This window comes from Schistocerca cancellata, chromosome 6, assembly GCF_023864275.1.
Source record: "Schistocerca cancellata isolate TAMUIC-IGC-003103 chromosome 6, iqSchCanc2.1, whole genome shotgun sequence".
NCBI lineage: Eukaryota > Metazoa > Arthropoda > Insecta > Orthoptera > Acrididae > Schistocerca > Schistocerca cancellata.
The window spans coordinates 532,579,539-532,591,901 of record NC_064631.1 but is presented as its reverse complement, the minus strand read 5'-3'; the positions used below and the strand labels follow the sequence as shown (position 1 = coordinate 532,591,901).

Below are 12,363 nucleotides of genomic sequence, written 5' to 3'. Positions count from 1 at the left end.
GTCTGGAAAAATATGAAGGGGCTCCATCGTGCTGGAAGTATATTGTAGTCTGTGTGGCCAAAGGAACATCACCAGGGTGTTCTAAAAATGCAAGAAATCCTGTCACGTAATTCAGGTCATGTACATTATGTACAGTGCATCTCGCTGTTCTCACTATGAAGGCGAATTTGGATGCACGCTCATCCCAACATTAAGCTCCAGTTGTCACGATCAACTGCTTGAAGGAAAATGATAGTATTAAGTCATGATCTATAACATCTGAACTGATTTTGAATCATAGGAGAATTTCCCTCCAAGTACCACAGCATACTGTCTCAGGGTCGTGTGATAAATTAATCACCTATCAAGGGATCGCACAGCAACTTGTATAAATGGAGAGATGATGCTTCAAAACCGAGGCATTTAACGACGACACCTCAAAGTACAAACATCATTATAGGTGTACGACGCTCTTATGAGGAGAGTGGACAATATGCTTTAAGTACGTTGCATTCGTTGCATTCACCAATGCTGGACGCTTATTAAGAATGTTTTCTACAATCGTCACTTTGCCAAAGCCTTTTAGAACAGTAAGGTGTGCCAAGACTCGACATATAGCAGTGTAGTGGACACGATTTCATCATGGAAAATTATGGGACAATGATGAAATGCCATTTTAACATATGGTAATATTGCAAATGTACAAATGTTTCAAATGGATTACTGAAGACTGGATCTTTTTTTTTAAAAAAAAGCTGTATATTGTTTATTCAGTTCCTCCTGTACCTCTTATAGCTTTCAGGCTAATATTTGTTATATGATGCCTACGCAGTCTGGCAAAGATGTAGAGTGCACAGAACAACAGTGGCCCCATAGGCATGCTGCGAGCTACGATTTTTTGAAGACTCTCCCACACTTCACAGCCAGTACCTTGTTAGAATCTTCAAGACTGCTTCTGTGACTTCTGAGCCTGTAAAGATGAAGCCCCTTAGTGAAATGATAATGCCTTATCAGGACTATTAAGTGCCCACAATTAGACTCTAGTGATCCGACCGGTATTTATATTTTCAGATGATTTTCTTCCGTGTTGTTGTGTGCATGTTTTGGCTGCACCGTTGTTTATGGCGCATGGTAGCATCTGGATGATCTGATGCAGCTCATCTGCATTCCAGATGATGGCTAATGTAAAGCTTTTTTTCCTGTTTGTTGTAGAATTTTTCAGTGACATTGCTGCTGCGTTATGGATGAAGTGCAGTCTAGCCCAACAACTATACATTCCACTCAGCAGTCTGTTACTGACATTGATTCAGCTCCAAGTTTGCCTACATCAGAGTTTCAAGTAACTGAGCCAACTCCCAGTCCATCTATAGTGGACATCCAAGTAATTCAGGAGCCGTCTGTCACTAGCATGACCTCATCGAGTATGACACCAGTCGCTAAGTGGCAAATACGTAAGTAGTAATGGGTTATTTTCTTTCTATTCTACAATAATATGTTTGTTCCATATTATTTATGAAATTTCTTTTCTTTCGAGATGCCCTCGAGGATGATGATAACATGAGTGATGGATTGATGCAATTGTTATGGAGATAAAATTAAATGATCCAACCCAGCTACTGACTCCATTCTCAAGTATTAGCTTGTGGGGGATGACGCCAGTCATCGAGGGGCAAAGGTGTTACTAACAGTAATTCAAATTTCTATCTACCTCACCAATTTACCTTCATTACTTATGATATCTTTGTTTCTTTCTAGGCGCACTCAATGATTACGTTGTGATGAATGAGATGAATGTTTATCCACAGTCAGAGTTGGATAAAATATCACCATTTCCAAAATGCAGGAAAGAAGATCTGGTAAGTGACTCAGCCATATGCTCTTCCTTAATGTGTAGGCACATGATTATGATTCACTTAAACGGGGGCCAGTTTCATACCTCTTCCAAAAGATATTGCAGCTAAAATGCACATAATGATGTATAGAATGCTGCTGAGGTAGACGAATTTAGCTTTGTATGGTTACTTCTTGCTTGCAATATAAACTACGCAAAACACGCATATTGAACAAGCAGATGCCATACATTGATGTTGGCATTACAGCTTCAGAGTCACCTCATTCTCCGTAAACTCCAGAACATACCGAAATTCGAGAGGCAGAACCCAGGTTATTCAGTTCTTATTTATGGCCTGAGGGTAGGTGACGACAGTGAGCCAGCTGATGATGAAGAGCACACAGTTCGGAAAGAAGTAAAGCATAAAGTAGTTGGAGCCCGCTACTTTTCAAAATTAGCTGTTGAGTACTCCAAACACGTTGATCCGTTGCATTTCTCCAAGGGTGAGAAGCAACACTACACCTGGACCAAATACATGTCCTGCCTACGGTCTGCCCAGTTATCAACACTTTGTGCTGCACACCATTTTTGCCATAGAAGCTTCAGCTCTTTTACCAACAGTGGGTATCTAGGAAGGCATCCGATTGCTCAGGCCAGGAATCAGTACTTGTGGAAGTGCCTACTGAGAATAAAAAAACTCTTTGAGTTTAAGAATGCCCACCACAAGGAACTGTGCCCCTTCATGGTATGTGATGACGGTGAGTGCCTCCTAGCTTCTGTGGAACATTCAGAAGGCAACCTCAATGCCTCTCATATTATCTTCACAGAATGAGACACACCGTACACAGCTGCATATAAAGTTGTTTGCTTCTATGGCTCAAACCTGAACAAATTCAAATCATACATCAGGGATGAACGTGTGAGATTGTTTCTCTCTGAGTCCGAAAAACTAACAAGGCATGTTGATGAGATTTATCAGATTCACACAACTGACTTGCAAGGTAATGATGCTTTATACGAGCAGGCAGCTGATTGCCGTATTTGCAGGCTGTCATTGGGCAGAGAGGCAGAAACTTCAAGTAGAGACCACTGTTATCTAATGGGGAAGTTATGTGGGGCAGCCCGCAAAACATATAAACTCATGTACCCATCTTCTTCTGTAGTTTGAGCGGGTGTTATTCTCACTCTCTTATTGAGCACTTGGGCGATTTGAATTCGAAAGATGAAAAGTCCAATGTCATATCTGACACTAGTGAAAAATACATGTAATTTTCCAAGCGAATCACATCAAAACTAATGCTACAGTTCCTGGATTTGCTGTGTTTCATGCAAGCATTTCATCAGAAAACTTACTGAGACAGAGTGACAGGAGAATATGCATATCACCAAAGCTGCATATCATGATAATGTAAAGTTTCAGCTTGTGATGGAGACGTGGGTCTTTCCTTACGAATACTTGTATTCGATGTAGAGACAAAAGCACGCTGCCCAACACAACCGCATTCTGCAGTAAACTCACATGCACGATCGTAACGGATGCAGAGTATAAGCATGTGGTGACCATTTGACAGGAGATCAATTTTGCAGACTGTGCCAGATTATACATGAACACCGATTCACACGTGGTCACAGACATTTTGGGAAATTCCAAAGTGTATGCCTGGGTACATACTCTCTGGATCCTGCCTTCTATTACAAAACACTGGGGATTTCGTAGGATACAACGTTAAGAAAATGAGTCAGCACTGAACTGTTCACCAATGTACACATGCCGCTCTTTTTCGAACGCAGGATTAGTGGAGAACTTCGCCAGTGTGTGCACAGGTATGCAAAGGCGAATATCCTTTGAATGAGCAAGGAAGAGTACAAGGCAATCTGACGATCTGAGTTACTTCCTTTACTTGGATTTAAACAGCCTTTATGAACACATCATGCAGCGATATCTGCCGACTGGAGGGTTCCAATGGATGTCCAAAGAGGAAATCGCCAGACGCATGATGTGGCTGTTGATTCCGCTCACAGATATGTCTTGGAGGCAGAAATGGCATATCTTACCCATTTACACGACGTGCACAGTGACTTGCCATTGCGTCTGGAGCGCCTACCCATGTGCAAGGTGGGGTATCGGGCTACATACTCGTCATGAATGTAATGCACACTAGTGCCTGACAACCATGCGACCAGTATTGGTTTAAGTTATGACCTTGAATGTACCACATATAATTGCCTCAGGTGTTTCGCTAGGATGGGTGACCTTAGATACAACTTGCCCATCTGCCTTAAGTGTAACTTGACACCGGATATAAACAGATATACATGGTTACACCCAATTTATAGCCAGAACGTACACTGCATAACTACTGATACAAACTGGTCTGACATAATTGACAGCGTCAGTAAGTGACAGGGATTAGTGATCACGATATCATCATAATTGTGGCTAAAGTTAGTAAATCTCTCAAGAAGGCTAGGAGAGTTGTTATGATGGAAAGAGCATGTAATCAAATGTTAGCATCCTACATAGACAATGAATCGGTATCATTTAGTTCCAGTAAGATGTACGTAGATGAATTATGGACAAAGTTGAAACTCATTGTAAATGTGCCAAGTAAAATAACTGACGACGAAAAAGACCCATCCTGGTTTAATAGTAAATTCGGAAAACGTTGAAGAAACAGAGACTGCATCTCTCTCAGTTCAAAAACTAACGCGGAAATTTCGACAGACAGAAGTTAGTAGTGTATCTATAAAAAGATCCATAAGTGATTCATAAAACTTCCACCAGAACTTAGTGAAAGATCTTGCCGAGAATGTGAGAAAACGTTGGATCTACGTAAAATCATGAAGTGGCCCGAAGGTTTCTGTTCACTCGCTCGTCGACCAATATGGTGTGGCAACAGAAGACAGCAAAAGAAAGGGCGAAGCTCTAAATTTCGCGTTTACAAAGCACTTGACACAGTGCAAAACTGAAGACTTAACGAAATTCAGAGCATACAGAACAGGTTCTGAAATATGTGAGTGGCTCGAAGACTTTTTAAATGATAGGATCCAGTATTAGTCATAGAAGGCGAGTGTTCATCAGCGAAAAGGGCAACATCATGAATGCCCCAGGAAAGTGTGGTGGGAGCACTCTTATTCTCTATATAGGCCTACATAAACCACCTGACCTACAGACAGGGTGAGCAGCTGTCAGCGACTCTTCATTGACGACGCTATAGTGTGCGGGAAACTGTTGTCGTTCAGTGACTGGAGGAGTATATAGGATGACGTAGACAGGATTTCCAATTGGTGTTGTAAACGGCAACTAACTCCAAAGGCAGAAAAAGTATGCTGAGGCAGATGAATAAGGAAAACAGTTCTGAAATGTTCGAATACAGTATTTGTTGTAAACAGTCTTCACGGGTTTGCCGCTGCCGCCGGTTCACGTTGTGCAAATTCCACAATATTTCCTCGGAGCAACTGTCCGACATCTTCAGGTGATTCAACCTTGCTGGTGGCTAGGTACGACTGACGATATTCGCACGTCGACGCCCCGTTTCTAGAACACGAGCGCGGAGAATGCGCAGGTGATAGCGTCTGGCACTGTGAGCAAACGCAGCGTACAGAGCACGCGCAGGAGAGCCGCTCTGAGATGTACGAGGTGCATTCAAGTTCTAAGGCCTCCGATTTTTTTTCTCCGGACTGGAAAGAGATTGAAACATGCGCATTGTTTTAAAATGAGGCAGCGTTCATTGTCAATACGTCCCAGAGATGGCAGCACCATACGGCAGATGGAATTTTACCGCCAGCGGCGAGAATGAGAACTGTTTTAAATATTTAAAATGGCGGCGTTTTCCTTACTTGAACAGTGTGCAATCATTCGTTTTCTGAATTTGCGGGGTGTGAAACCAATTGAAATTCATCGACAGTTGAAGGAGACATGCGGTGATGGAGTTATGGATGTGTTGAAAGTGCGTTTGTGGGTGTGACAGTTTAATGAAGGCAGAACATCGTGTGACACCAAACCGAAACAACCTCGGGCTCACACAAGCCGGTCTGACGACATGATCGAGATAGTGGAGAGAATTGTTTTGAGGGATCGCCGAATGACTGTTGAACAGATCGCCTCCAGAGTTGGCATTTCTGTGGGTTCTGTGCACACAGTCCTGCATGACGACCTGAAAATGTGAAAAGTGTCATCCAGGTGGGTGCCACGAATGCTGACGGACGACCACATGGCTGCCCGTGTGGCATGTTGCCGTGCAATGTTGACACGCAATGACAGCATGAATGGGACTTTCTATTCGTCGGTTGTAACAATGGATGAGATGTGGATGCCATTTTTCAATCCAGAAACAAAGCGCCAGTCAGCTCAATGGAAGCACACAGATTCACCGCCACCAAAAAAATTTCGGGTAACCGCCAGTGCTGAAAAAATGATGGTGTCCATGTTCTGGGACAGCGAGGGCGTAATCCTTACCCATTACGTTTCAAAGGGCACTACGGTAACAGGTGCATCCTACGAAAATGTTTTGAAGAACAAATTCCTTCCTGCACTGCAACAAAAACGTCCGGGAAGGGCTGCGTGTGTGCTGTTTCACCAAGACAACGCACCCGCACATCGAGCTAACGTTACGCAACAGTTTCTTCGTGATAACAACTTTGAAGTGATTCCTCATGCTCCCTACTCACCTGACCCGGCTCCTAGTGAGTTTTGGCTTTTTCCAACAATGAAAGACACTCTCCGTGGCCGCACATTCATCAGCCGTGCTGCTATTGCCTCAGCGATTTTCCAGTGGTCAAAACAGACTCCTAAAGAAGCCTTCGCCGCTGCCATGGAATCATGGCGTCAGTGTTGTGAAAAATGTGTACGTCTGCAGGGCGATTACGTCGAGAAGTAACGCCAGTTTCATCGATTTCAGGTGAGTAGTTAATTAGAAAAAAAATCGGAGGCCTTAGAACTTGAATGCACCTCGTAAGGCAGAGGGCATTTGAATATAGCACCAACTATCTGTAAATCATTGCGCATTCTCCGCGAGCGTGTTCTGGAAACAGGACGTCGACATGCGGATACCATCAGTTGTAACTAGCCACCAGCAAGGGTGAACCACCTGAAGATGGCGGACAGTTGCTCCGAAGAAATATTGTGGAATTCGCCCAACGTGATCCGACAGCAAACTCGTGAAGACTATTTACAACAAATACTGTATTAGAACATTTCAGAACTGTTTTCCTTGTTCATCTGCATCAGCACACTTTTGCTGCGTTTGGAGTTAGTTGCCATTTACAACACCAAATGGAAATCCTGTCTAAGTCTTGCTTGAAGAGTCACACAGTATTTGTTTCGTACCGCAGTCACGTCGATTAAATATCTAGGCGTAACGTTGCAAAGCGATGTATAATGGAACATGCACGTAGGTTGATAGCGGGCAGCTGAATGGTTGACTTTGTTTTATTAGAAAACTAGGAAGCTGTAGCTCACATGTAAAGAAAAGTGCGTATGGAATACTAGTGTCACGCGTTCGTAAGTACTTGTCAAGTGTGTGCGATTCCCATCAGATCGAACAGAAGAAAAACATCGAAGCATTCTAGAGGCTTGCTGCTAGATTTTTTATAGATAGGTTCGAGCAACACACGAGTACTACGGAGATGCTTCAAAAACTCAAATGGGAATCCCTGTAGGGAAAAGGACATTGTTTTCACAAAACACTATTGAGAAACAAGTTTGTTTGTGTGGCCATCCTCCGCAGCAAGCATATAAGTACTTGTTTTGTAAATAAAACTGCCTTTTCCTGCTGCTAGTTACTTTATTTATCCCATACACGTTTCGCCTTTTCCTGTTCTAAGGCATCATCAGTGGGATCTATAACGATACAGTTTTGTTAGTTTTAGATTATTAAACGTTCACTTTGGCGATTTTTTGTAAAAAAAAGTAAGTACTTACGATTTGCTGATCTGCGTTTCCTCACACTTTTATCATTGCCATATAATCACAACTTTGTGTTTTGGCCCTCCTCACACAGTTCACCACGTTTCTCACTCTTTTTTGTGGTATACTATTGTTCTTTCGTCTCTCGATGCAACTATTTCGCTGTACACTGTTTTTCACAAAGTAAAAATCGCGAGTCCATTACGTGTTGCCTCTTTGGTATGTTTACCTATTTGCTGCCAACCTAACGAAGTATATATGTTCGAGACTAACTTCTATTTATGATCTTTATACCGTGTGTCTGTATGCGTGAGAGACAAAGGGGGATAGAGCCGACGAGGTTTTTTTATTTTTTTGGGGGGGGGGGGGGTGGGGTGGTGGGGAGGGTGTACTAACTATTAGCAAGTGGTTGAAAACTTTGGTGACAGCTGACTTGATTTTTCGTTTCAACATTCTGTGGAGGGGTTCATGGATGAGTGAGTGTAAAGATGTTGGGTTCTATTATTATTATATTGGACAGTATTATTAGTATTATTATATTAATCCTTTCTGTGAAAGTTATTCTATTATTTTATCTATTATTGTAAATAATGAATTTCTTGGCATGTGTATTTGGTCATTCAACAGGATTTTCCCTTCTGCTTTTGTTTTCTGTATGTGGTAATTTTCTTGCATGGTTGGGAAGTGTTTTTTATTGTTGATTCTAATTGTTTTCATGTCAGCTTCTCTAGTGGTTGGTTTGTGGTCATTTTCTCTTAGGTTTTCTACAACTGTGGAGTTGTTTGTCCGATATTTCCAGGCTCTCATGTTTTCTTTGTATCTGACATCTAATGTTCTACCTGTTTGTCCTATGTGTGTGCCTTCACAAGTGTTACACTGCAGTTGATATATACCTGCTTTCTGGTATATGTCTCTGTTTTTTGTCAGTTTTCTGGTGTATTTTTGTATAGAATTGTCTGTTGTGCTTGCTATGTTTATTCCCTGTCTTTTGAAAATGTTGGTGATTTTATGGGTGAGTTTGTGTTTGTCATTTTGTAACATCTTGTGTTTTCTTTCACCTTTTTCTGATTATCCTGTGTAGTCGTTATGGGACTGCGTGTTTGTGTTTTGTTCTGTTGTGTTGTTGTCTGTGGTTTGGAGCTTTCTGCTTTTATTTTACTTTTAATTTTGTTGTTTAGCTTTGTGACTGTGTGATTGTTGTAACCATTATTTTGTGCTGTCTGCATTATTTGTCCAGTTCTTTTTGGTAGCTTTCTTTGGTGAGTGGTACTGTGTTGAGTCTATGGAGCATGTGTCGAAGTGCTGCTTGCTTTTGTGTGTGTCGGTGGTACGAGGTTTGGAGAATGATAATTTCCGTTGCTGTGGGTTTACAGTAAATTTCAAACATATGCTTATTGTTTTGTTTTTTGATTGTTATATCCAGAAAGTAAATTTGGTTGTTCTGTTCTCTTTCAGTTTTGAATTTTATATTTTTATGTATCTTGTGATGCCAGTATGTAGTTTTTCAATTTTTGTTTGTGGTTCACCTTTTAAGCAAATGATGTCATTCATATACTTAAACCAATATAATATGTTGTATTCTTTTGCTACTATTTTTGTGAAAATGATCTGTTCAATGTGGTTTACAAAAACATATGCTAAGGCTCCTGAAACTGAGGATCCCATTGGTAATCCATCTTCTTGTAAATAAAATTAATTATTGAATTGGAAGTAATTATGTTCCTTTATGAGCTTTATTGGTGTGCATATTTCCTTAATCTGTTCATGAGGAAGATTAGGCTTTATGACCCATCAACGACGAAGTCAGTGGAGACGTAGCACAAGCGCAGATTGACGTAGGATGGGAAGGGGGTGGGGAGGCGGTCGCTTGTCAAAAGAACCAAACCGGCGTTTGCCTTAGACGATTAACGGAAATCACGGATAACTTGAATCTGGCTGCCGGACGGATATTTAAACCCCCTTCCCCCCGGAAATAAGCCCATTGTCTTACCAATATGTCTTCTCAGTCGTTTGTTTGTTACGACTCACAAAAGACGTACGGAAGGTCTCGACATGACATGTCGGTTAATTCACTTGTCAGTGCATGTATATGCGATGAATTGTGGGAAGTACTGTAAGATACACTCTGAGACACACAAAAAAATACGCACCACTAAGGAATTGTCCGAAAGGGACAGAAATCGATAGATAAGATGTACATGACCAGCATTCCGTCTTTAGGCCACAAGTGGCCCATCGGGACCATCCGACCGCCGTGTCATCCTCAGATGAGGATGCAGATATGAGGGGCGTGTGATCAGCACACCGCTCTCCTGGTCGTTATGATGGTTTTCTTTGACCAGAGCCGCTACTATTCGGCCGAGTAGCTTCTATATTGGCATCACGAGACTGAGTGCACCCCGAAAAATGGCAACAGCGCATGGCAACCTGGATGGTCACCCATCCGAGTGCCGGCCACGCCCAACAGCACTTAACTTCGGTGATCTAACAGGAACCGGTGTATCCACTGCGGCAAGGCTGTTGCCATGTACATGACCAGATAAACAAATAATTACAATTTCACAAAAAATATATGATTTATTCACGAGAAAGAGTTTGACAAATTTAGCAAGTCAATAACGCGATGATCCACGGCTGGCCCCTATGCAAGCAGTTATTCAGTTAGACATTTACTGATAGAGTTGTTGGATGTCCTCTTGAGGGATTTCATGCCAAATTATGTCCAAGATCATCTAAATCCCGATCCGATTTGAGTGCCTTACACATAATACTTCACATGTCCTCAGCTGAGGAGAGAACCTGCGACATTGCTAGTCAAGGTATGGTTTGGAAAGCACCAAGAAAAGCAGTAGAAACTTTCACTGTGTGCGGGCAGGCATTATATTGTTGAAAAGTAAGCCCAGGATGACTCACCATGAAGGGCAACAAAAGGGGTCATAGGAGATTGTCGACGCACCGTTGTGCTGTAAGGGAGCCGCGGATGACCAGCAAAGGAGTCTTGGTATGAAATGGAAAGTCGCCTCAGACCAGCGCTCTTGGTTGTCAGGACGAATGGCGGGCGACAGTCAAAATGGTAGCTCACTGCTGTCCGAGATGTGTCCATACAAATCTAGACAATTCTACTCCACTTAAAGACATAATAGGCCGAAGTCGTAACTGGAGACGCCCTAGACAGTGGTGGGATACCAAACTATGCGTCGCCCACCATATGGCCCGACATCCTGGAGTGGTGGTGTGGCGTGCCATTTAATTTCATAGCAGGACCCCTTTGGTTGTCAGCTGCGGTACCCTTACAGCACAGCCGTGCGTCGACAATAGGCTACGCTCCATTTTGTTGGCGTTCATGGCAAGGCATCGTGGGCTTACATTTCAGCAAGATATTGCCCACCCACACCTGGCGGCAGTTTCTACTGCTTGTCCTCATGATTGTCAACCCTATCTTGTCCAGCAAGGTCGCGAGATCTCTGCTCCGTTGGGAACGCTTGGAGCATTATGGGGAGGGCCTTCCTACCAGACGATCTAACGCGCCAATTGGACACAATTTCGCACGATATCCCTCAGGAGGGCATCCAACAACACTATCACTCAATGTCCAGCCGAATAACTGCTCGCATAAGGGTCAGAGGTGGGCCAATGTGTTATAGTCTTGCTCAATTTGTGAAGCTCTTTCTTTTGAATAAATCATTCAATTTTTCTGAGATTGTAAATAATGTTTTGTCTATACATGTACATCGCGTCTACCGATTTCCATCCAGTTTCGATAATTCCTCCGTGGTGGGTCTTTTTCTTTTTTTTTGTTTTAGGGTTTATTTATGAGCCACAGTAGTCAAGCTGCCAATTGAAGTCACAGAAGGTATTGGCTAGAATTAAGTGCCATGGATACTAGAGCTCTATTAGAGTCCACTTTAAAACTCATGCTAAGTGACAATGGTCACATCTAAAATTTATGAGAGATTAATTCTGTTTCTCTACTTTCGCTCGAGAACGATATTTCTCGCAACTATTATGACGATTACTTACCAGAGTTGCAATAATGTGTGCGCTTGCCGTCAGGAACATCACAAGCGGTAGCCAGATCGTAGTAATTGCGAAGTTCAGTACTCCCACATGCACGAGGAACTGCAGAAAAATGAAAAAATGCAACACTGAAATGTTCAGAAGTAGTAACAGACCAAAAAAAATTCAAACGTTTCCAGTGACTACTTTATGCCTCAATTTTAAATGAATAAATGTGTTTGATAACCATAAATCATATCCAAATTTATAAGAACTTTCTAAATTTTGTCTTCTTCCTCTGATTTTCTTCCTCTATGCCTGTTCAGAGTATTTTCTTTGTCTCCACCTATCTCTCTTCACTCTTGGTCTCTGTCTCTCTCCCTAACTCCACCCAACTACTTGCGAGAATTCCACGGATAACAAAGAAAATTTTTGTTGTCCTGAGAAATTTCCTTCAATAATTATTAATGATAATGAAAACAGAACATAGATATATTGCCAGAGTGTATTCCTAATGAGAGGGTGGAAGTTTTGAAATGGAAAGAAAGAAACGTAAACTAGGGTTTGACATACCGTCGAGATCGATGCTATAGGAGACGCAGCATAATTTCCGATTAGAGAAGGACCGGGAAGGAAATCGGCTGTGGTA

General features: G+C 42.2%; 1 pseudogene; it reads right to left on the bottom strand.

The window, feature by feature from the left end:
* Positions 1 to 10,125: 10,125 nt before the first annotated feature.
* LOC126089785 (5S ribosomal RNA) lies at positions 10,126 to 10,243 on the bottom strand (annotated as a pseudogene).
* Between the last annotated feature and the right edge of the window lie 2,120 nt (positions 10,244 to 12,363).